Source organism: Babylonia areolata, chromosome 22 (assembly GCF_041734735.1).
Source record: "Babylonia areolata isolate BAREFJ2019XMU chromosome 22, ASM4173473v1, whole genome shotgun sequence".
Lineage (NCBI taxonomy): Eukaryota > Metazoa > Mollusca > Gastropoda > Neogastropoda > Buccinidae > Babylonia > Babylonia areolata.
In genome coordinates this window covers 27411285-27437174 of record NC_134897.1, presented here as the reverse complement: position 1 = coordinate 27437174, position 25890 = coordinate 27411285, and positions in this window count along the sequence as shown.

Here is a 25890-nt window from a genome sequence, read left to right as displayed (position 1 = left end):
CCGATGTTTTCCTACGAGCTCTTCACACGGACAGAGCCAATGGGGTCAGAGAGAGAGAGAGAGAGAGAGAGAGAGAGAGAGAGAGAGAGGCCAGGACTCCAGCAGCCTGCAGGCGGAAGGGACAGGGGCTCAGCGCTGAGTGGTCACAGTCCGTCCATCTCCAAGCTCCCCGACAAATGCAGACCAGGGTGCGTGAGAATGTATTCACTGAACCTATAATGACTGAGCTGGTTGTGAGGACAGCTTAGCGTTGAATGGTCAGTATTGACCACTCTGCTTCTTTCTCTTTCACTACCTCCCTCCCTCCCTCTGCCTGTCTGTCTGTCTCTCCCCTGTCTCTCAAAGCTTCCCATCAAATCCACACTATGGTGGATGTAAGTGTTTCCACTGAACCTATCATGTGCTGGTTGTGTGGACAAGAGTGTGGCGGTGAATGGTTAGTATAGACCACTCTTCTTCCTCCTCTTCTTCTTCTTCTCTCTCTTCTCCCTCTCCTCTCTCTCTGTGTTGCCCATCAGCTCCACACTGTGGTTGGTGACACTGTTTCCACAGAGCCCGTCACGTGATGCCACCTCGGGGGGAAGGGAAAAGAACCTGCAGAGAAAGGAACGGGGATGACGAGGCTTTAACGAGGGCCTAGGTGGCTGTTTGTACATACGGCTTGTTTTTTTGGAGGGGTGGGGGAAGCGGGGGTGGGGGGGGGGGGGGGGGGGGGGGGCAGATTAGGGACTGAACATCTGCTGGAGGATCGGACTTCGTTGTCGCGGGTTTGGGTGGTTTTTTTTTGTTTTTTTTTTTTCAAAGAGTAGAAAATATCCACACCACAAGGAGAACCAAGCCTTTTACACAACTGGGCTCCACGTGCGAATAGGTGTTTATTTGTACAACTTTCTTTCCGCACTTTTTTTCTTCGGTTCTTTCTTTGTTTGTCTCTTTGTTTCCTTCTTTCTTTTCCTTTTTTTTCTTTTCTTTCTTTCTATCTTACATTTTAATCTTTTTTTTCTTTTTTTGTTTCTTTCGTTCTTCCTATCTTTTTTTTTCTTTCATTCATTCTTTCTTCCCTCCTTTCTTTCTTTCTTTCTTTTCTCTTTATCATTTTCCCCGCAGGGGTGGGGTTTGCTGTGATAGGTGGCTCAAGGATGAGGGGGTGGGGTGGGGTGGGGTGGGGAAGGGAAAATGACAAGACCTTCTTAGGTAGCTGAGACTGGTTGTCATCAGTGTTTTAAACAAGAACAGAAAGATGATTGATTGATTGATTGATGTGGATACTTCTATAGCGCCTATCCTCGGTCAGAGACCAAGCTCTAAGCGCTTTACATACACGGGGACATTTGCACCACAGGCTGCCTACCTGGGTAGAGCCGACTGACGGCTGCCACTGGGCGCTCATCATTCGTTTCCTGTGTCATTCAATCAGATTTCAGACGCACACACATACACACTCAGACAGACATGTAACATTTTACGTGTATGACCGTTTGTTTTTTATTTACCCCGCCATGTAGGCAGCCATACTCTGTTTTCGGGGGGGGGGGTGCATGCTGGGTATGTTCTTGTTTCCATAACCCACCGAACGCTGACATGGATTACAGGATCTTTAACGTGCGTATTTGATCTTCTGCGTGCGCATACACACGAAGGGGGTTCAGGCACTAGCAGGTCTGCACATATGTTGACCTGGGAGATCGGAAAAATCTCCACCCTTTACCAACCAGGTGCACCGAGATTCGAACCCAGGACCCTCAGATTGAAAGTCCAGCGCTCATTCGGCTATTGCACCCGTCAGATATATAATATGATACAGCGAAAAAACAGTGTTGAATGGTGAACTGTCACTGACGACAAACACTGAGGCCAGAATGATAATTATGCTGACAACAACAATGATAATAACAGTAATGGGAAGAAGGAGAAGACGACGACGACGACCATGACGATTCATACTGTGCCTAATCATATCTTGTTCTTAGGGCTATACAGTATAATAGTTCCAAGACAATGATGATGTTGATGATGATGATGATAATGATAATCATCATCACCGTCATCACCATCATCACGAAAAGAAGAAGACTTACTTATACAGTGCCTAATCAAATAAAGTTTGCTGGAAGGGCTTTGCCATCAACAGTTCCAATAGAAATACACTACAATACGTTACACCATCAATGAAAACATGGCGGTTGGGCCCTCTGAGTGAGACACATTACAAACTGTAACTGTCTCTCTCCCATTTTCTGCCTGTCTCGGTCTGTCTCTCTCAGTCTCTTTCTGTCTCCTGCCACCCCCCTCCCTCTCTTTCTCTCTGTGGCTCGCTCTCTCTGTTTTGTCAGCGACATGCATGCTATGTATGTCCCCCACTCCACCCCCTGCTCACCCTCTTTTCTTTTTTCTTGTTTCTCTTCTCTTTTTTTTTTTCCAGTTGTCCACCCCGCGTTCATTCCTTTTGAAGCCTGTCCAAAAACGCTTTATATGTTAGAATTGTTGTATCACGATTATTCATAGCTATTGTGCTGTGGTAGCATCTCCAGCCCTGAAACACCACGTTGGGTTTATGCGTATTTCAGGCATCTCTTTGTGCCAGATCTCCTAAAATCCCCGCTCTCAACGTCAGATCTCCCTAAACCCCCGCTCTCAACGTCAGATCTCCTAAAAATCCCCGCTCTCAACGTCAGATCTCCCTAAACCCCCTCTCTCAGCGTCAGATCTCCCTAAACCCCCGCTCTCAACGTCAGATCTCCCTAAATCCCCGCTATCAACGTCAGATCTCCCTAAACTCCCGCTCTCAACGTCAGATCTCCCTAAACCCCCGCTCTCAACGTCAGATCTCCCTAAACCCCCGCTATCAACGTCAGATCTCCCTAAACCCCCGCTCTCAGCGTCAGATCTCCCTAAACCCCCGCTCTCAACGTCAGATCTCCTAAAAATCCCCGCTCTCAACGTCAAGTCTCCGTAAACTCCCGCTCTCAAAGTCAGATCTCCCCAGATACCCGCTCTCAACGTCAGATCTCCCTAAACCCCCGCTCTCAACGTCAGATCTCCCTAAATCCCCGCTCTCAACGTCAGATCTCCCTAAATCCCCGCTCTCAACGTCAGATCTCCCTAAACCCCCGCTCTCAACGTCAGATCTCCCTAAATCCCCGCTCTCAACGTCAGATCTCCCTAAATCCCCGCTCTCAACGTCAGATCTCCCTAAATCCCCGCTCTCAACGTCAGATCTCCCTAAATCCCCGCTCTCAACGTCAGATCTCTCCAGATACCCAACTTCACATATCCCCAAATCCGCACTCAAATATTCCACATGTTCCCAAATCCCCACTCCCAGTTCTACATGTCCTCAAAGCTCCGCTCCCAACACCTTATATCCCAAATCCCCGCTACCAACACCTCATATCCCAAATCCCCGCTCCCAACACCTTATATCCCAAATCCCAGCTCTAAACATCTCATATCCCAAATCCCTGCTCTAAACACCTTGTATCCCCTAATCCCCGCTCTAAACACCTTATATCCCAAAATCCCCGCTCTAAACACCTTATATCCCTAATCCCCGCTCTAAACACCTTATATCCCCTAATCCCCGCTCTAAACACCTTATATCCCAAATCCCCGCTCTAAACACCTTATATCCCAAATCCCCGCTCCAAACACCTCATATCCCAAATCCCCGCTCTAAACACCTTATATCCCCAAATCCCCGCTCTAAACACCTTATATACCAAATCCCCGCTCTAAACACCTTATATCCCAAATCCCCGCTCTAAACACCTTATATCCCAAATCCCCGCTCTAAACACCTTTTATCCCCAAATCCCCGCTCTAAACACCTTATATCCCCAAATCCCCGCTCTAAATACCTTATATCCCCAAATCCCCGCTCTAAACACCTTATATCCCCAAATCCCCGCTCTAAACACCTTATATCCCCTAATCCCCGCTCTAAACACCTTATATACCAAATCCCCGCTCTAAACACCTTATATCCCCAAATCCCCGCTCTAAACACCTTATATCCCAAATCCCCGCTCTAAACACCTTATATACCAAATCACGGCTCTAACCACCGTATATACCAAATCCCCGCTCTAAACACCTTATATCCCCAAATCCCCGCTCTAAATACCTTATATACCAAATCCCCGCTCTAAACACTTATATACCAAACCACGGCTCTAAACACCTTATATACCAAATCCCCGTTCTAAACACCTTATATCCCCAAATCCCCGCTCTAAACATCTTATATCCCGAATTCTCTGCTCTGAAAACCTTATATCCCCAAATCTCCGCTCTAAACCACCTCATATACCCAAATCCCCTCTCGGAACACTTTATATCCCCAAAGCCCTGCTGTAAACACCTTTCTATCCCCAAATCTCCGCTGTAAACACCTTATATCCCCAAATACCCCCGCTGAACGCCTTATATCCCCAAATCCCCACTCTAAACCCCATATCGAATAATATAAAAAAAAGAAGGCACATTACGCATCGAAAAGTCGTTAGCACCAAAGCCCCAATGTAATGCAGACTCTTTGCTGTTGTTGTTGTTTTTCGTTCAGGCATGGAAAGGAAAAAAAAACAATCTCTTCACTACGTGCGAAATTTTTCAGTAATTTATACGGGGCCAGCTGCATGTTTTCTATTTTAAAAAAATCCCCCCCCCCAAAAAAAACAACCAACCCAACCTAGATGTGATTATTGATTTTTCTATTTCGCTTGCGCTAAACGGGTTGTAGTTTAATTGGGAATATTAAATATAACCCCCTGCTTAATATTCAGTTAATTGAACGTTGGTTGCCGCCGCCAGTGTAGATCGATACCCTAATTGATTCAAAGCATGTTCTGTTTTTGAGGCTCCTATTTTTGGTGTGTTTGCTTGCGTGCGTGCGAGCGTGCATGTGAGCGAACGAAGAAGCCAACCAGACTGTTTATAGGTCAGGGCTTAAACCTAAACAGAATATTCATATATACGTGTATGTATGTGTGTGTGTGTGTGTGTGTGTGTGTGTGTGTGTGTGTGTGTATCTATATATATATATATGTGTGTCTGTGTGTGTGTGTGAGAGAGATTTATATATATATATATATATGTCTGTGTGTGTGTGTGTGTGTGTGTGTGTGTGAGAGAGATTTATTGTCAAGTCTTTCCAGGTCAGAGGGAATATCCAGGGAGCACAGACATATGGGGGAGGGGGGGGCGTGTGACTGTGGCTGTGTGTGCCTGTGACTGTGTGGGCGTGGTTGGGGTGTGGTGGAGGTGGAAGAAAGGGGAAATGAGCGATATTTGAGTGATACTTCTGAAACAATCGTTACAATGCAAATGATGATGCAGCAAACATCCAGTTAATAAATATATAATCATATTCTTTAAAAAAAAATTTAAAAAAAAAGGAATAAAGAATCAATATACTTTTGTTATCTCAGAAAGAGAAATTATGTGTGGTGAGGCCTCTGATACATGCGTATTTCAGGCATAAATGGACGCACGCACGCACGCACGCTCCCCAAATCCCCGTGTGTGTGTGTGTGTGTGTGTGTGTGTGTGTGTGTAAAGTGGAGTTGAATATATAAATAATCTGTACATAATTACAGAATTAGCGATAAAGAATAATGAAATTTGAAAAAAAAGGGACAAGAGAGAAGACAGTGGCAAAGAAAGGGGAAATGGGCATGGTTATTTTCATTTCATTTATTTTTCAAACAGGGGGATGGGCGGTATTTCTTATCTGCGACCAAGCCAGTAGCAATCTCCTGCAGAGCAGGCGGCATCCTCTCTTAGATCATGATTACCAGCGCCTTATGTTGTCCTCCATTCGATTCTTTTTTTTTTTTTCTCTCTCTCTGGCGATGAACCACTTTTTTTTCCCCTTGGTCAATGTGCGTTCTAATCTCTGTGAGCAGAAAGAAATTTATTGATCTGTGTCTGCTTTTTTTAAATTTTTTTTACTTTCTTTCTTTCTTCACGTTTTCTGTCTGTCGTTTCGTTCAGTTTCTTTTTTTTTCTTCTTCTTCTTCTTTCTTTTCATGTCTTTGTGTGTGTGTGTGTGTGTGTGTGTGTGTGTGTGCGCGCGCGCGCGCGCGCTCGCTTGCCTCGGTGTGCATGTTGGCATGCATGTTGGGTTGTGACTGCATGTGTGTGCTCATGTGCGTTCGTGTGCAAAGACAAACCCGGAAAAGAAGTGTGAAAAACAATCAAATGAAAAAAATATTGCGAAGACGATCGATGATAATACTAATGATAATGATAATATCAAAAATGACAATGATGATGATGACAATGATGTGCATCTATGTAGTGCTTGCCCTGCAGCTGAAAGCACATTTAACAATAAATCTGGCATGGATAAATTGCAGGATTGAAACATATGACACATACTGCCTAGAAATGCTGTTTTGAAGCGATGTAAAAGCACGCACAACACACACATACACACACACACACACGCACGAAATCTTTCCTCTGGGCTCTTTGAATGAAGGTCATAATTATGTAGACAACTGCATGCTGTCCTATCACTGACACGTACATTTGTAGACAACTACATGCTATCCTATCACTGACACGCACATTTGTAGACAACTACATGCTGTCCTATCACTGACACGTACATTTGTAGACAACTGCATGCTGTCCTATCACTGACACGTACATTTGTAGACAACTACATGCTGTCCTATCACTGACACGTACATTTGTAGACAACTGCATGCTGTCCTATCACTGACACGCACATTTGTAGACAACTGCATGCTGTCCTATCACTGACACGAAAAATTGTGGCAATTCTTCCTCATGATGATGGTTTGAGTTGGTTTGTGTGTGCCAGCTGGCTGCCTGTGCTGTTTTCATGTCCAGCTCGTCTGGGTGTCGGTCGCTTACATCACAGCTCGCGTCATTCGGTTGATGCCAGCTTTTGTTCTCCAAACTGACTGCAGTTTTAAATCCCATAATGGGAAACCTCTGGTATTATACAGTACAACCTATATCGCTGTTCAGTATCCGTGTACATGGATGTGTCTGTTACCTGTGTTGTTTCCTGGATACATGGATATATATCGCTGTGTTTACAACAGACATTCCTTGATTGCTCTGCCGTTACTGATACCAGACTGGTGCCCTCTCTCGGCGAGCCCTCTCTTGGGATACAACTCCGATTAACCTTCAACTCCCAGGTAAGTCTCGTTTAATCAGTCAGTTCTCAGCGCCTTCTCCCAGTGGCTCGTTGCAGGAACTGCGCGATCACGTGGTGCGCTCAGCGGAAGTACTCTGTCGCACTGTCTGTCGGTGCTTTGAGGGCGCCCAGTCCAGGTTGCATGAGCGAACTCAGCGGCGCAAAGTTTGCTTAACGATAAGAACTTTCCAAAGTCAAACCACGTTTCCTAAGTAAGACCAGCCGCCGTGGCGTAAGTGATTAGCGTCGCGGACTGACGGCTGGGAGGACGCGGATTCCATTCCCAGCTTAAGTAGGTTTATGTTTTTTCGGCCCGTGGCCGGCTCCTAACCAGAGCTGAGTGTGCTATGGGATGAAATGGGAAGACTGGGACCACACTGTATCGAGCTCACTCCCTCAGTCACCCCGACCAAGCCATCATTGTCGTCAGTTGGGAACTTAGTAGGGTAGCATCCTGAGTAGGTTAAATCAGAACACCACCGAAGTGACTCAGCAGCAGTGCAGGGTCTCTTCTGGTGTGTGGCCTCCTGGCAACCTAACCTCGATAGTTCCCTGTAAACTGCCGACGCTGGGATCGCGACAGACGAACCCTGGTGTGGTCGTTATGGGGGAGCTGGAATGAGCGGCGTGGGAATAATGTCACTGAAACGGTGCAGGTCATGGAACAGAAGTAGCAACAAGAGCAGCGACAACAACAGCAACAACAACAGCAACAACAACAGCAACAACAGCAGCAACAACAAAAAGAACAGCAACAACAACAGCAGCAACAACAAAATGAACAGCAACCACAGCAGCAGCAGCAACAACAACAACAACAACAGCTACAACAACAACAAAAACAACAACAGCAAACAAAAACAACAACAGCAAAAACAACAACAAAATCGTGTCTATAGAATTAGCGTGGAGGTAGGAACATTGTTAACGCTAAGGAAACTTAACAGTGCAAAGATCGCTCATACAACCCCGCCCAGGATCATTTACCAGCAGATCGTGTTGCCCGAAATGACCTGCGGTGTGTGGCACACCAATAAAGTACTCCAAGGCCTAGAGGCGCCTGGACCGTCGGCAACAAATGCCAGAGCTGTGATCTTTGTCAACGATACGGAGCAGTCTTCCTTGCGGCGTGTATGTTTAACCCCCTGATTACTGTCCTGTGGAAAGGTTAAATGTCCCACAGAGTCCTTTACCAGGCCATCGGTGAATTCATACCCACACCATCATGTCTGTAGCTGGACATGAGAAAGCTGGGCCCAGTCCTCACCTTCCGCCGTTTTAACCTCCCCCGGAGTCAAGTGCCCGTCCACCACACACCTGGGCGGAGTGAGGAGAAATCGGAGTGAAGTCCCCTTTCCCAAGGACACAGCACCATGCCGAAACGGGGCCTCGAACCCTGATCACTGGTGAACACTGGATCAGAAGTCCACTGCCTAAGCGATTCTGCCACGCTGTTTCTGCAAGTTTTTAATGAAGTTCGGATCTAATTTTTTTTTTTTTTTTTTTTTTTTAAAGAAAAAGTTGTGATCCCGTGACGTGCATGCATATGATACGGTATATTGACGGTGGATGTATCAGCGAGGTTTACAAATGGATTCGGAGTCAGATTGCTTCCGTGCTGTATGCCAAAAGGAGAAGTCTCAGACAGGCTGAAGGTTGACGGGGGAGGACCTCAGAGTCATCTGTGTGTGGTTACGGGACAAACTCTGCTCCACCCGTTCCCCGTGGTGAGGGCACAGGGAAGAGGGTGGGTGAACAATGGGTGGTGGGTGTGGTGGGGTGGTGGATGGGGGGTGGGGGGGTTGTTGTCACAGGGATCAGTAATGTTTGGTGTTTTGATGATTGCCGTGGACATTGCGGATCAAGTCTCCAAAAGCCCGGAGTTACCAGTGCTCCCCATGGTTTGTGATTCGTGCGTGTGCATCTGTGTGTGTAGCTCTGTGTGTGTATCTGTGTGTGTGTGTGTGTGTGTGCGCGCGCGCGCATCTGTTTGCAATTATATGTGTGTGTACATCTGTATGTGCATCTCTGTGCATGCCTTTGCGTGTGCATCTCTGTGTTTATGTGTGTGCATGCTTTTGTGTGTGCATCTGTGTGTGTGTGTGTGCATCTCTGTGTGTGGGCATCTCTCTGTGCACATTTGTGTGTACATCTGTGTGTGTGTGCATATCTGTGCGTGTGCATCTCTGCGTGTGCACATGTGTATGTGCATCTCTGTGCGTGCACGTGTATGTGCATCTTTCTGTGTGTGCACGTGTGTGTGTGCATCTGTGTGTGTGTGTGTGTGAGTGTGCATCTGCGAGTGTGCAGATGTGTGTGTGTGTGTGTGTGTGTGTGTGTGTGCATCTCTGTGTGTTCACATTTGTATGTGCATCTCTGTGTGTGCACATGTGTGTGTGTGTGTGTGCGCGCGCGCGCGTGCATCTCTGTGTGTGTGCATCTGTGTGTGTGGCGGCACATGTGTGTGTTTGTGTGCATCCCTCTGTGTGTGGCGCATCTCTGTGTGTGTGCATCTCTGTGTGTGCACGTGTGTGTGCATCTTTGTGTGCATCTCTCTGTGTGTGCATCTCTTTGTGCACATGTGTGTGTGTGCATCTCTGTGTGTGTGCATCTCTCTGTGTGTTCACATGTGTGTGTGCATCTGTGTGTATGTGCACATGTGTGTGCATCTCTGTGTCTGCACATGTGTGTGCATCTCTCTGTGTGTATGCATCTGTGTGTGTGTGTGTGTGTGCATCTCTCTGTGTGTGCACATGTGTGTGCATCTGTGTGTTTGCATCTGTGTGTGTGTGTGTGTGTGTGTGCATCTCTCTGTGTGTGCACATGTGTGTGCATCTGTGTGTTTGCATCTGTGTGTGTGTGTGTGCATCTCTCTGTGTGTGCACATGTGTGTGCATCTGTGTGTTTGCATCTGTGTGTGTGTGTGTGTGAATCTCTCTCTCTCTGAGCATCTCTGTGTGTGTGTGTGTGTGTGTTTGTACATATGTGTGTGTGCACATGTGCGTGCATCTCTCTGTGTGTGCATATCTGTGTACATGCATCTCTTTGAGTGCACATGTATGTGTGTGTATCTGTGCGTGTTAGTGTTATATATATATATATATATATATATATATATATATATATGTATATATGTATATATGTATATATATATGTATATATATATATATATATATATATATATATATATATATATATATGTATATGTATATATATGTATATATATGTATGTATATATATAGTGTGTGTGTGTGTGTGTCTCCGTGAGTGTCCATCTGTGTGTGTATGTCTGTGTGCATCTTTATGTGCAAATGAGTGTGTGTGTTCTTTTTTTTTTTTATCCCTCTGTTCCTCAGTCTGTGTCAGTCTGTGTCTCTCTCTGCAAATTCTCGACTGTCCCTTGTCTCTGTCTGTATGCCTCTCTGTGTGTGTAGAAAATCTTTACTTTTGAGTTTGAGAAATGAAGATTTGGAGTCATTGGATGATACACATGGCAGTGTCTGTCTCTCTTTCTTTCCTTTCTGTCACTTTCCAGTCTTCCGCGTGGCTGGGTTTGATGTGTCGTCATGGGCCATGCTTCTTGCTGCCTCTTCTCTCACTTAAGACAACTTCCCACCTCGCTCTGTCTCTCTCTCTCTGTCTGTCTGTCTTCTCTCTCTTTGTCTCTCTCTGTCCGTGTCTGTCTGTCTGTCTCTCTCTCTTTCTCTGTGCCTCTCTGTGTGTCTCTTTCTCTGTCTCTGTCTCTCTCTCTCTCTCTCTCTCCACACACACACACATACACACTGATTGTAAAAGGTTTTTTTTCGTGTATCAATGATTCATTAAGTTTATGCTGATTGGATACAATGATTTTTGACTCACTTGTGTAAACAAAGCGAGTCTATGTTTTAACCCGGTGTTCGGTTGTGTGTGTGTGTGTGTGTGTGTGTGTGTGTCCGTGATAAACTTTAACATTAACATTTTCTCTGCAAATACTTTGTCAGTTGACACCAAATTTGGCATAAAAATAGGAAAAATTCAGTTCTTTCCAGTCATCTTGTTTAAAACAATATTGCACCTCTGGGATGGGCACAAAGAAATGAAAAAGAAGCCTGTTTATATGCGAAAACTGCATTTACTGTTATATTTATATTTTTTGTATTCTCTAAACATGGCACTTTGACCTCTTATTCTGACAACAACAAGAGGAGTCATTATTATCATTTTTTGTTCAAACAGGAACTTCTTTTGCTAAGCATGAAATTTTTATTTATTTTGCAAACGTTTTGGTGCAGATAGTAAAAAAGGGAAATTACTCTAATTAATGCTAGGGGACTTAATTTATCACAAGTGAGTCTTGAAGGCCTTGCCTCTCTTGTTTCTACCTTTTTTTCCCCTCCTATATAGAGAGCAAGGTGAAGAACGGATGCTAAGCTCTGTTAGCCTCAGTGAAAAAAAAAACCCATTAATTTATGCATCCTTTCCTTTCTTTCACTCGTTCGGTCTGCCCCGTGCCCCTCAACCCGACATTTCACCTTGAATTGGTCCACGTGTCAATTGTCAGATTTTTGTCGATCCGTACTTGTGTGGGTCACCTTGCTTTAGCCTACCCCCCACCCCACCCCCACCCCCCTCCACCCTCCACCCCCCTGTGTGAAACATTGAGCGGTATCAGGCGGTCTGAACCGTAAATAACACAGCTTTTTTATTTTTTTATTATTTTTTTTATATATATAAATGATTTATATTTGTCTGACACTATAATCCAGACCCCACCCTCCCCCTGGAATCACTGTACGTATAACAGTGCTACTGTGAATCCCCTGTGACTGAGACACACACACGCACACGCACACGCACACACACACACACACACAAAAACACACACACACATTAACTTTCTTTCTGTGCGTATCTCTCCCCCCCCCTCCTCTGTCTCTCACACTCCTCTCTCTCTCTCCCCTCTCTCTCTATCCCCCTCTCTCTCTCCCTCTCTCTCTCTCTCTCTCCCCCCTCTCTCTCTCCCCTCTCTATCCCCCCCTCTCTCTCCCTCTGTCTCTCCCTCTCTCCTCTCTCTCTCTCCCCCTCTCTTTTCTCTCTTTCCCCTTCTCTCTCTCTCTCTCCCCTCCCTCTCTCTCCCTCTCTCTCTACTCTCTCTCTTCTCTCTCTTCTCTATCTCCCTCCCCCCTCCATCTCTCTCTCCCTCTGCCCCCCCCCCTCTTTCTCTCTCCCTCTCTCCTCCACCCCTCTCCCTCTCCCCCTCTCCATGATTTCACTGGGAGTAACCAGTACCGCTGCCTGTTGGAATGTAATCAGAGTTGGCGGCATTGAAAGTGTCAGGACTGGCAAGCTATGTTCTCCCAGTGTCTGGGGGGAAAGGAGAGACAGACGGTTTATGATGGGACTGGTTCCCCTCGCTTGTATGGAATGTGTTCGGACTGTTCGGTTCTGACTTGAAGAAAGTGCTGTAAAAGGTGTCAATCCTTGTTGAATCACTGTGCACGGTTTTTGTGTTTGTTCGTTTGTGTGTGTGTGTGTGTGTGTGTGTGTGTGTGTGTGTGTGTGTAGCTGTTTTTATCTATGTAGCTTATCTGTCCAATTATCTTACCTTTGTCGTCAACAGCAGCCGAAAAAAACAGAACATGTGTGAGTGAAATACGTTTTACCATTTTCACATGCCATCATCAATCAACATGGCTGTGGCCATCATGCGTGGCTGTGGCATGTTCATCATGTGTTGCATGTTTATGATGTGGCAGTCATGAAATGTTCATCAGATGTGGCAGTCATGGCATGTTCATCATGTGGCAGTCATGGCATGTTTACGATGTTGCAGTCATGGCATGTTCATCATGTGGCAGTCATGGCATGTTTATCATGTGGCAGTCATGGCATGTTGATCCTGTGTGGCAGTCATGGCATGTTCATCATGTGGCAGTCATGGCATGTTCATCATGTGGCAGTCATGGCATGTTCATCAGATGTGGCAGTCGTGGCATGTTCATGATGTGGCAGTCGTGGCATGTTCAGATTTGGCACTCATGGCATGTTCATCAGATGTGGCAGTCATGGCATGTTCATCATGTGGCAGTCATGGCATGTTTATGATGTGGCAGTCATGACATGTTCATCAGATGTGGCAGTCATGGCATGTTCATGTGGCAGTCATGGCATGTTCATCATGTGGCAGTCATGGCATGTTCATCATGTGTGGCAGTCATGGCATGTTCATGTGGCAGTCATGGCATGTTCATCATGTGTGGCAGTCATGGCATGTTCATCATGTGGCAGTCATGGCATGTTCATCATATGTGGCAGTCATGGCATGTTCATCATGTGTGGCAGTCATGGCATGTTCATCATGTGGCAGTCATTGAATTGTTCATGATGTGTGGCAGTCATCATCACGCCGATGACCGTTCCAGATTGTGTTCGTGTCACGCTGACACTGAGGCCATTGCACGTGCGGCAAGAAGCCATGGTGCCGGTGCGACAGCCTCAAGCCAATACCCAGATGAAATTTACACCCGGGGGTCATTTCTAGTGAGTCAAGAAAAGAACCCACGGTAACAAAAGGTTGTCCCAGGCAAAATTCTGTAGAAATATCCACATCGATAGGAGACACAAATACAGTTGCAGACAGAAAATAATCCAAGGTTGTGACAAAAGAGTAATACAATACAATACAGTACAAATAACAACAACAATGTAGACAATTGAAAGACGCACACAAGCACGCATGCACATACATACATTCAGACATACATACATACATACATACAATGCAGACAATTGAAAGACGCACACAAGTACGCATGCTCATGCATACATACATACATACATACATGCATACATACATACACACATACACACATATGTACAAAACACACACGCGCGCGCGCGCTCGTAAGCACAAAACAAATAAACAAATAAGTAATCAAAAATAAATAAATGAAAAAGAAAATAAATGCACAAATGAATAAATAAACAAATAAATAAATGCATTTTTTTTTCTTGCACTTTCCTTTTCTATCAGCGAGTGTATTTTAGTGATCAAGCTTTTTTTTTTTTTTTTTTTTTTTTTTTTTTTTTTTACACATTCTTTATGAGCTTGACAGTCTTTATTGGCTTGGCAGTCTTTATTGGTTGCCCCACTTTTTTGTCAGATGCGCATAGTTTTATTTAGAGCAACTACAGCTGTTGTCCATTCTGTGTGTCTCGCTCGCAAACATTTTTTGTAGTACGTGTCAAAAACAGATGGGCATCCTGTGTGTGTGTGTGTTGTGTGAATGTGTGTGAATGTGTGCGTGTGTGTTCATTGTCGCTGTTGTGAGGCTGGTGGGGTTTTGGTGTTGATGATTCACCAGTTAATGAAGAAAGTGGAAATAACAACAGCACTGACCGGGCTTTAATTGGATCTGGCTTGTTGTACCTGTTGAATCCATCATATCTGTGACATTTTAAAACTTTTGCTTTGAATGTTTGTTTCCAGCTTGAAGAAGAAATGGTAAACTGAAGGACTGGTCGATAAATGGATGGAGTAGGTGGTTGATTGATTGGTTGATGGTGTATCGGTTGATTGGCCGGTTGACTGATTGCTTGATTTATCCGCTTTGAATGGGATGTAGATCGGTTCTTTGGTGGTTGATTGATTGAACGTCAAAGCGATCGATTGGTGATGAGTAATCGATTCTGATCGGATTGTTGATGAGGAATAATGGATCTTGATCGGATTGTGAAGCAGTGACCACGAGAAACAGGGAACACCAACAACATGAACGTTGTTCTTATGCACAGGGCCCGCCTTTCCTTCACTCCTGGGACACGGTGCACGTGATTAATGCTTCATTCAGTTCGAGCAGGGACGATTGCTACTTTGACACACACACACACACACACACACACACGGGGAGAGAGAGAGAGAGAGGACACTGTATACTAAATGTTTTTAATGACAAATGCAAAGTACATTTCCGATAGAATTCGACAACAAAATTCGATATAGATGCAGAAGACCAACATTAGCTCGTATCCATCCCTGTCTGTTCCTTGATGTCCCCCAACCCCACCCCCCTCGTACTCCCCTCAACATGCACCTCTTCACATTCACATTCGTTTTTCACATTACAATGAGCACGTCCGGTCACTGTATAAGGGATTATGTTAAACTGGACGCCAACACGTCAGCAAAAAAAGCACAGAATTAAAAGTACAATGACCTTTTGAAATGAATCAAACTACTCACATTGGGTGGATAGCCAAGGCTCTGAAGAGAGAGAGAGAGAGAGAGGAGATGCACATGAACAATCATGTTTTCATGAAGCCGCTGCCACTGTGAGTGCACTGCAGTGTGTGCTGATAATATGGTGAGTGGGCGTCACGGTTCTGCTGCTGATTTTGGCAAAGGCGGGGGGGGGGGGGCGGGAGTGGGGGTTGGTGTGTGTGTGTGGGAGGGTTAGTGTGACAGGGGGTGTAGAACATGGATGTATCAGCGTAAATCAGCTTGTTTGTGCATGCAGACAGATAAAGAAAGAAAGGTTGAGGGTGTCGCTGAAATGTGACGATCTTCCTGGTGGATAACCATGTTCTGCAGTCTGTGCGGTGTGATGTCGTAGAGGACGAGTACAGTCCTGAACTCCCCCTTCTGCGGTCCGCAGCATGATTTGATTTGATTCGATGTGAACTCCGGGTGTAAAAATTAGAGTGGGGAATTAAGGAGTGTGTGACCACCGGGGGCACTGAACACCTGTGAACTGGGGCAGTCTTGGAGCAGACCTAGGGGCGGGCTGTCATGAGTGACCCCAGCACCGCCAAGTGCAATGCTGGACATCGTTTGAGCGTTCCAAATTGTGCACCGATTCCTCAGGCCGGGTTGCACGAGGTAATATTTACAGCGTTAAGTTGGATTGGAGTTAGGAATGTTCCCACGTATGTGGAGTTTACCGTGGAGTTGGGAATGTTCGATTCAATTCAATTCAGTTCAATTTAATTCAATTCAGTTCAATTTAATTAAAAAAATACTTTGTCTACTTCAACCAAAACAGAAAATTCTCTTTCGGCTCACTCAAAAAAAAAAAAAAAAAAAAAAATCTTAAGGATAAGTAGACTTAGCGCTGCTACGTTCGCTAATGTAACCCAGCTTTGGACTTTGGACCATCTTAACGCTCAGCGCTGTACAGATTGTGTGGAACCCAGCCCTGGATTTTGGATCATCTGAACGCTCAGCGCTGTACAGATTGTGTGGAACCCAGCCCTGGATTTTGGATCATCTGAACGCTTAGCGCTGTACAGATTGTGTGGAACCCAGCCCTGGATTTTGGATCATCTGAACGCTCAGCGCTGTACAGATTGTGTGGAACCCACCCTGGACTTTAGACCATCTTAACGCTCAGCGCTGTACAGATTGTGTGGAACCCACCCTGGACTTTAGACCATCTTAACGCTCAGCGCTGTACAGATTGTGTGGAACCCACCCTGGACTTTAGACCATCAACGCTCAGCGCTGTACAGATTGTGTGGAACCCACCCCTGGACTTTGGACCATCTTAACGCTCAGCGCTGTACAGATTATGTGGAATCCAGCCCTGGACTTTGGACCATCTTAACGCTCAGCGCTGTACATATTGTGTGGAACCCACCCCTGGACTTTGGACCATCTTAACGCTCAGCGCTGTACAGATTATGTGGAATCCAGCCCTGGACTTTGGACCATCTTTGCGCTCAGCGCTGTACAGATCGTGTGGAACCCAGCCCTGGATTTTGGACCATCTTAACGCTCAGCGCTGTACAGATTATGTGGAATCCAGCCCTGGACTTTGGACCATCTTAACGCTCAGCGCTGTACAGATTGTGTGGAACCCAGCCAATGTGTTGGTCATCAACGTCCGGCGTGTGGAGTGTCCGGTCCTTCCTTCGTCATGTAGAGTGCTGGTCACTGGTGTGGACACAGCTGTTGTCCGGCGTGTGGAGTGTACGGTCCTCCTGTAGAGTGCTGGTCACTGGTGTGGACACAGCTGTTGTCTGGCGTGTGGAGTGTCCGGTCCTCGTGTAGAGTGCTGGTCACTGGTGTGGACACAGCTCTCGTCCAACGTGTGGAGTGTCCGGTCCTCGTGTAGAGTGCTGGTCACTGGTGTGGACACAGCTCTTGTCTGGCGTGTGGAGTGTACGGTCCTCCTGTAGAGTGCTGGTCACTGGTGTGGACACAGCTGTTGTCTGGCGTGTGGAGTGTACGGTCCTCCTGTAGAGTGCTGGTCACTGGTGTGGACACAGATCTTGACCGGCGCTTTGCGGAGCACTTGGGGTGGGAGTCGGGACCCCCACCACTGAGGGTCCTCCTCTGACTTTCTGACTGGCTGCATTTTTATCTGCACCGGTCCGGACCCAGGCTGGTTTACATGAGACAGTGGTCAAAGATTCTGTGTGTAGGGGGTGGGGGGTGAGGTGGGGTTATGAGGGTGGTACTGGTGTGTGTTTTGTTGTTGTTGTTGTTGTTGTTGTGTGTAAATGATTTCTTCCTTCGAGAGAGAGAGAAACATTTTATTGTCCGTATAGCACTAAAGCCCTCCACACACACACACACACACACACACACACACACACACACACACACACACACACACATTATCATTCAGTCAATGAATCAGTCAGTCAGTCTACCTATTTATCTATCTGTCTGTCGATATATATGTATATATCGACATATATATGTATATGTGTGTGTGCGTGTGCGTGTGTGTTGGTTGGATGAATGTGTATCTGAAATAATAGGAGGGGTAGGGGTGCGTGCGTGTTTGTCTGAATGTATGTGACAGGGAGAGAGACACATTGATAGTCACGTTCATCTATTGTGTTTGTCTGAATGTATGTGACAGGGAGAGAGAGATATTGATGGTCACGTTCATCTATCGATCACTGAGGACAAAACGCTTTGCCTGTCACTCTCACGTTTTGTGTTAAACGTTGGCTGTGTGTGCTTGTGTACGGAATACAGACACTTTGCAAATGCTATGTAACGGGAACAGAGAGGCCACTTTGAAGATAATCAGCTTTATGCGGTTTCATAATTTGGACGTGGCTGCTAAAAATGGTACGTTATCATCTGAAGTTTCTCTCTTCCATTTGTGTTCAAAGTGTTTTGGCAACAGCTGCACTCGCATACTGACACCGTACATAGCACGCTATCGCAGCATCAGTTTCACATCCACATGTATACTTCCATAACAATGTACACCTCTCCCCATGCACTAGTGACACGCGCGCACGAAAAACACAAGTTCTCTTTTCTCAGACAGAGGTGTGTGTGTATGTGTGTGTGCGTGTGCGTGTGGAGGTGGGGGAGGGTTGACGGTTGGAGGGGGGGGGGGCAGGGGGGAAGGGGGAAATAAAAACTATGGATCACAAGGTATAGTATTTGTCAAATCCTACACTTGACAAGGTCTTAAGGTCTTGATTTCAGTATCGGTTGGGCTCAACAATATATGTCGGCGGAACTGTCACAGGTACAAAGAAACAGAAGTCATTTTGAATACACAAAAAGCTCCATAGCGATTCAGTTTTACTTCTTGAACAGTTTTTTTCCCCAAATGTTTGATACAGATATTGTCCCGACTGTACCTTTTAAAACACATCAAAGCAAAATAGACATTTCAATTTTCTTTGCAACTTCTTCCACGCAAGGAACTAGCAAACGAAATTCCAATGAATACTACAAATTTCAACAGAAACAAACAGGGAATTGTTACACAATATTGAGCAAATGGAATGCCCTTTCTGTGTGATGACACAGGAAGATGGAACACATTTTTTGGTGACTGTCCTGTATTCAGCAAGTTGTTTTCCAAAGTTTTGATCGGACACCGATTTGTTGTCTAAAAGATCGATCGATATGATTAATCTACTGCAGTTTTACTCAAAACAACAACAACAACAAACAAACCAAAAAAAATCAATGCCGCTAACTTGGCTGGCAGTGTATATTTTTCATGCTTCAAATCTCTGCTGTGCAAAGCTTGACTCGTGAAGATGTCAGTGAAACTGGTCGATATAGCCGTGAAATGATGTCGCCTTCATGGCTTGTTGATGTACTTTCGCGTGCAAGTTGATGACTGCCGTGCTTTTGAAGGAATCTGGTACATCTCTCTCTCTCTCTCTCTCTCTCTCTCTCTCTCTCTCTCTCTCTCTCTCTCTCGAAAGCAGTGATCTATAATGATATCAGCACACAGCAGTGGTATAATCACTTTTTTAATGTTTTTAATGCAGCTGGGGATAGTTTTGAACAAGAAGAAATTTTGTTTGAAGACGAAGAGAACAGGGGAGAGCAACCTTTATTCGATGACCCAATAACTAAGCAGGAAGTTATTAATAGTATAAAGAATTTAAAAGCTGGTAAAAGTTCTGGTCCAGATTTTATTGTAAGTGAAATGTTAAAAAATGCAAATAACTCTGTTATAGAATTCTTAGTTTCTTTATTCAATAAATTGTTTGAAGATGGGACATTTCCTTATGATTGGTGGAAATCCATTATTATCCCCATACATAAAAAAGGCAACACGAATGATCCGGATAACTACAGAGGAGTAGCACTGACAAGTGTAATCAGCAAAGTTTATACTCATATTTTGAATAAAAGACTTACGAAGTGGGCAGAAACAGAAGAGAAAAATATTGAGCAGCAGGCGGGTTTTAGAGCTGGTTATAGCACGATAGATCACATATTCACACTGTATTCTTTGGTGCAAAATTATCTCCTACGAAATTCTAAATTATATGTAGCATTTGTGGATTTCAGAAAAGCGTTCGACTCTGTAAATCGTAATATTTTGTGGGATATTTTGAGAAAAACTGGTGTACTTGGCAAGCTTTATACGGCCCTTAAGAGCATATATGATTCTGTCCTTGTGTGTGTACGTGATAAATGTAATTATTCTGATTTTTTCGAATGTCCATAAAAAAAAATTATGGTGTTAAACAGTGTTGTCTGCTAAGTCCCTTGTTGTTTTCGTTTTTCATTAATGAACTTGCTGTTGAAATATCAAAAAAGGGCAGACATGGAATTCAGATGATTCCAGGAGCAGTAGAATTGTTTTTGATGTTATTTGCAGATGATATTGTGCTTTTGTCTGATACGGCCATTGGATTACAGAATCAACTGTTTTAAAGAAAGAAGCAGACAGGTTGCGGCTAACTGTAAATCTTGAAAAAACTAATGTTATAGTTTTTCGAAATGGGGGCCACCTTTCAGCACATGAAAAATGGTTTTATGGTGATAAAGAGTTAATAGTGACGAATTCCTATAAGTATCTGGGGATGTTATTTACCACGAAATTGAGTCTGTCGTCTGCTTGGGCTGAAACAAGCAAAAAAGGGGAAAAAAGGGGTAATAGAAATTACCAAATCTTTTCGGAAGCTACAGTCGATTGATATGAGCCTTTTCTGGAAATTGTTTGACACACAAGTTGAACCGGTTTTGACCTATGCAGCAGAAATTTGGGGACTTTTGATTAATAGTCAACTCGAAAGGGCGCACACATTTGCTATTAAACGTTTTCTCGGCGTTCCACTACACTCATCAAACACAGCACTATATGGGGAAACCGGCAGATATCCACTGTATGTTAAGACTTTCGTAAAATGTGTAAAGTATTGGATTAAGTTGACAAGGCTACCGGCTTCCAGATTATGTAAGCAAGCGTATGAGATGATGTTACTGCAAGAAGAGAGAGGCAAACAAAACTGGGTTTATCAAATCAAAAAAACTCTAACTGAACATGGATTTGGACTTGTTTGGATGTGTCAAGGAGTGGGTTACGAAAATGCGTTTATCTCAGAATTTAAAGATAGATTGATAGCGTGCTATAAACAAAATTGGCATGGAGAAATGGAAAGTAATGACAAATATAGCTGGTTCTTTTCCTTCAAGACAGCATTTCAGACAGAAAAATATATTTCAACCATAACAAACAGGTGGCACAGAGTCAATCTTGATAGATTTAGATTGAGAACAGTCGGGCTGAATGCTAATAAAAGATGGTTTGAGACAGGTGGATTAACATCTCCTTGTCCAATGTGTGGCGAGAGTAAAGAAGATGAGATACATTTCATGTTCAGTTGCAAAGGATACGAGGAGGTTCGGGATAACTGTACACTCTTTAAAACAGCTGCAGCAAAGAGGAAAGACCTGGTCAGTGTTTTAACATCAAATGACGAAAATATCATCCTCTCAGTTGCAAAATACGTCTCAGAGGCAGTAGATACACGGAAAAAGAAAATAAATGATCAAAAAGCCCGTTAATTCAAAATATATACAAACATTAATGGTTTCCAAAATGATTTCTTTGAGGGTAAAATAGAAGCAGATAGAATTAGTATTTGGATGGTCAATCTGATGATGATGATGTTGTTATTTTTTGTGTGTGCAATTGTTGGCTGTTGTTTATTGATATAACCTTTGTAACATTAGGTGCGTTAGTTTTTGTTTTTGTTTTGTTTTGTTTTGTTTTACTTTTTCAAATGATTGGATAAAACGACACTGTAACTTCCCCTGTACCCCCCTGTCACATGGGCTGTTAAGCTAATGACAGTAAAGAGTCAAAGTGTCTCTCTCTCTCTCTCTCTCTCTCTCTCTCTCTCTCTCTCTCTCTCTCTCTCTGTTGTATTTAAAACAAATTTAGCAAAGAATGAAGATATTTTTGGAGTGCTTAATCTAAATCAGGAAACTTCACAACAGTCACTTGCAAAATATATTGCCGAAGCGAATAACATGCGACGAAAAAAAACAACAATAAAATAGTATCAGGTGTTGTTCATTGTGAAAATTGAAATCTGTGTTGTCATTCTCATATGGAAAATATTTAAGTTATACATTTATATTTGTTGTTTTTTTTATTTCTCTCTACATCACATTACTTTGAATGGATGGTCGAACTGCACTTAGTTGCACAGATTGATGGATTTCGTTTTGGATTTAGTTTTCATCAATATTATTACTATTGATGCATGATGTTATTTGTATTATGAACCCCCATGTCATTAGGGCTGTAAAGCTATTGACATTAAAGTGTTCAGTGTTCTCTCTCTCTGTGTGTGTGTGTGTGTGTGTGTGTGTGTGTGTGTGTGTGTGTGTGTGCTTGCTGAAATGCATTAAGCGCCATGACACGTGTGATGCATTGTTTTGTTCTGCCCCTGACCAGAAACATGCTGTGAACATTCACTCCTTTGTTAGTTTAGCGACCGTATGAGACTCTCTGTCTGTCTGTCTGCCTGTCTCTCTGTCTGTCTCTCTTTTTGTCTGCCTCTGTCTGTCTGTCTGTCTGTCTCTCTGTTTGATGCTGCGTTATCCTTGTGCACTATCCATATATTGAGTATAGCAACATTTAAATGTGTATGTGTTTGTGCGTCTCTTTGAACAACGGCAGATATGTGTAAGTCAGCCAGTGTGTCGATATCTTCACCGTTGGAAAATAGAGATTCATTCATTCTCTCTCTCGTCCAACGCTCAGCGTCTTTTCATGTTCATTTCTGTGCCGTTCTCTTGGCTTTTTCTGTCTTTCCGTCGGCTTGTCTGTCCGCCTTTATCTTTCTCAGCGGCTTTCTGTGCATCCAGGTCACTTCTCTGTTCTCTCCTTGTTCGTCTGTCTGTCTGTTGGAGTATAATTTATTTTTGTCTGTTTCCCTGCCCCCCGCACCCCCCCCCCCCCCCATACCCCCACCCATCCCTGAAAAGCTCGCTGCCTGCCAATTAGTCGTGATACCTCCCACTTCAGTAATTGGAAACGTGAGGGGGTGGATGGATGGATGGAGTGTGTGTGTGTGTGTGTGTGTGTGTGTGTGTGTGTGTGTGTGTGTGTGTGTGTGTGTGTGTGTGTGTGTGTGTGTGTGTGTGTGTTCGTATGTCTGTCCGTCTGTGTGTGTGTGTGTGTGTGTATGTTCGTATGTCTGTCCGTCTGTGTGTGTGTGTGTGTGTGTGTGTGTGTGTGTGTGTGTGTGTGTGGCGGTGATGGTCCATTTCAGAGAGAGAGCGAGGGGGGCGGGGTGAGTATGGGACAGAAAACCTCTTCCTTGGTAAAATGTACATATACAGGGCTGGTGTAAAACCGGAAAGTGCATACACAGTGATCACCTTCATCAGACTTATCAAAATTAAGAATAATGTCTTTTAATGTTGACGATAACAACTAGATAAAACTCCAGTTGAATACCACTGATCTTGTCTGGAAGAGTACGGTATTCATAATTACTCTTCCGCCTTGACAATATCTCACAACGCAAAAAAACAAAAACAAAACAAAAACAACAACAACATGAAAAAAGACGATAAATTCAAACCACGTACCTCGTTCAAAAATGTTGCTGACGTTGGGTGACTGTGAGTGTGACAATCAATCATGACTGATAACAAAAAAGTGCCAAAAGGCAGTTTACCGACTTAATATGGACAGACACACACACACACACACACACACACACACACACACACACACACACACACACAGAGCAGAAGGAGACAGAGAGAGAGAGAGAGAGACATACACACACACACACACAAACACACACACACACACACACACACACACACACACACACACACACACACACAGAGAGAGCAGAAGGAGACAGAGAGAGAGAGAGAGACATACACACACACACACAAACACACACACACACACACACACACACACACACACACACACACACACACAGCAGAAGGAGACACAGAGAGAGAGAGACATACACACACACACACAAACACACACACACACACACACACACACACATACACACACACACACATACACACACACACACACACACACACACACACACAGAGCAGAAGGAGACAGAGAGAGAGAGAGAGACATACACACACACACACAAACACACACACACACACACACACACACACACACACACACAGAGCAGAAGGAGACAGAGAGAGAGAGAGACATACACACACACACACAAACACACACACACACACACACACACACACACAGAGAGAGCAGAAGGAGACAGAGAGCGAGAGAAAGAGAGAACACATTGTGGCTTCAGGGCCTGTATAAAGTCGTCGGTAGCGTTATGTTATCGGCAATTATTTCCCCCCATACACCATTTCCGTTCTGACCCCCCCCCCCCGCCCCCCCGCCCCCCCACCTCCCCCGCCATATCTTCCTCTGTCCCCATTCGCTAATTGTGTCCCAGGGGAAGGTTGTGGCCTTTCCAGCAACTCCCCCAGTCCACCAAATTCGGGAATTCTGCTTCGACGAGTCTGGAAAGCTGGATCCACCATTTGCCTTGAACAGCAAAAGATTGTGAAAACCGGTTTTCATTGGACATGTACGCTATTAGAGTCTATTTCTGGTTTCGTTTTTCTTTTCATTTTCTTTTCTTATTTCATTTTAATTTTTTTAATTAATTATTTTTGTTAATGTTATCTCTCCTGTCCTCTACAACGTCTACACGAAGGGCCTTGCAAACTTAAACAACAATGGAATAGCTCGGGTGCTTACTCTTGCGGATGATGGCCTGGTCTTCAAAACTTCGAAAGATGCTCAGGAAAGAACTAAAGCCGTCCAGAAACAACTGAACAATATCGCTCAATGGTGCAAGGACACGGGATCTTCCATCAATCCAGCGAAAGCTCAAACATTGCTGTGCACCCTCAACAACAGAACCGCGAGCAAATCGCCACCACCTGTGTCATTCGACGGAATTCAAATCGAGAAAACCGAATGCCTATGCTACCTAGGAATAGAGTTCAACAGGATGCTGACCATCAGAAAACATACGGAAAATACTGTTCTCAAATGCAAAAAGGGTCTTTCAGTCTTAAAAGCAATGGCAACCAAAAGTATTGAACAACGCCACCTCTTTTTGCTATATCAATCACTCGTTCTCAGTCTGATCGAGTACGGACTTAGGCTAACACCACCATCTCAAAGCAGCCTCCTAAAATTAGAGTTCAAAATGAAGCTATGAGGCTGATCCTTGGAACAACAAAAGACATGCCCACGGAAACCATGCGATACCTGCTTGACCTTCCTTCAGTGCAGGCCAGAAACAAGTTAGAACAGGTTAAGACCTTCTTCAGAGCATTAGAAAACCCTTAAAACCCACTGCATGACGCAATCAAGGGACCAAAAGGGAGCCGTCTAGGACGAGGAAGATCATGGATGGGGCAAGCAGAAGACACAATCCAGCTGGTATGCCGACTACAAGACCTGAAAGAAACAAAAGAATGGGAGGAAAACCCCGAAAACCTCAATCATCTATTCAACACAGCCATTTCACCCACTATAGAGTCGGGAATGGCCGGACGGCAAAACTGATGCAGAAGTGAGCTACTCATAGAAGAAAACAGTAAAGAAGAGGACATCATCATATACACAGATGGCTCAGTCACCAAAGGCCAGTCCGGTTGGGGATTCATTGCGAAACAAAATGGAAAAAACAATTAGGGAAGAGAATGCTGCCTACAAAGTCACAACCTCCAGCCTAACGATGGAAGTTGATGCTGTGAAAACGCGGGGTTCGAATCTGCCGTTAGGACTTTTTCTTTCTTTTTTCTTTTTGTTTTTAAACCCGAAGCTTTATAATAACAAATATAGAACACATTTTAACGATTAGAGGTTTTTTTTAAAAGTGTATTACAAGTGAGACTTAAAGGCCTTGCTTCTCTTGTTTTATCTTCTTTTTTTCTTTCTTTTTTTATTTTTTTAAATTTTATTTTATTTTATTTTTTA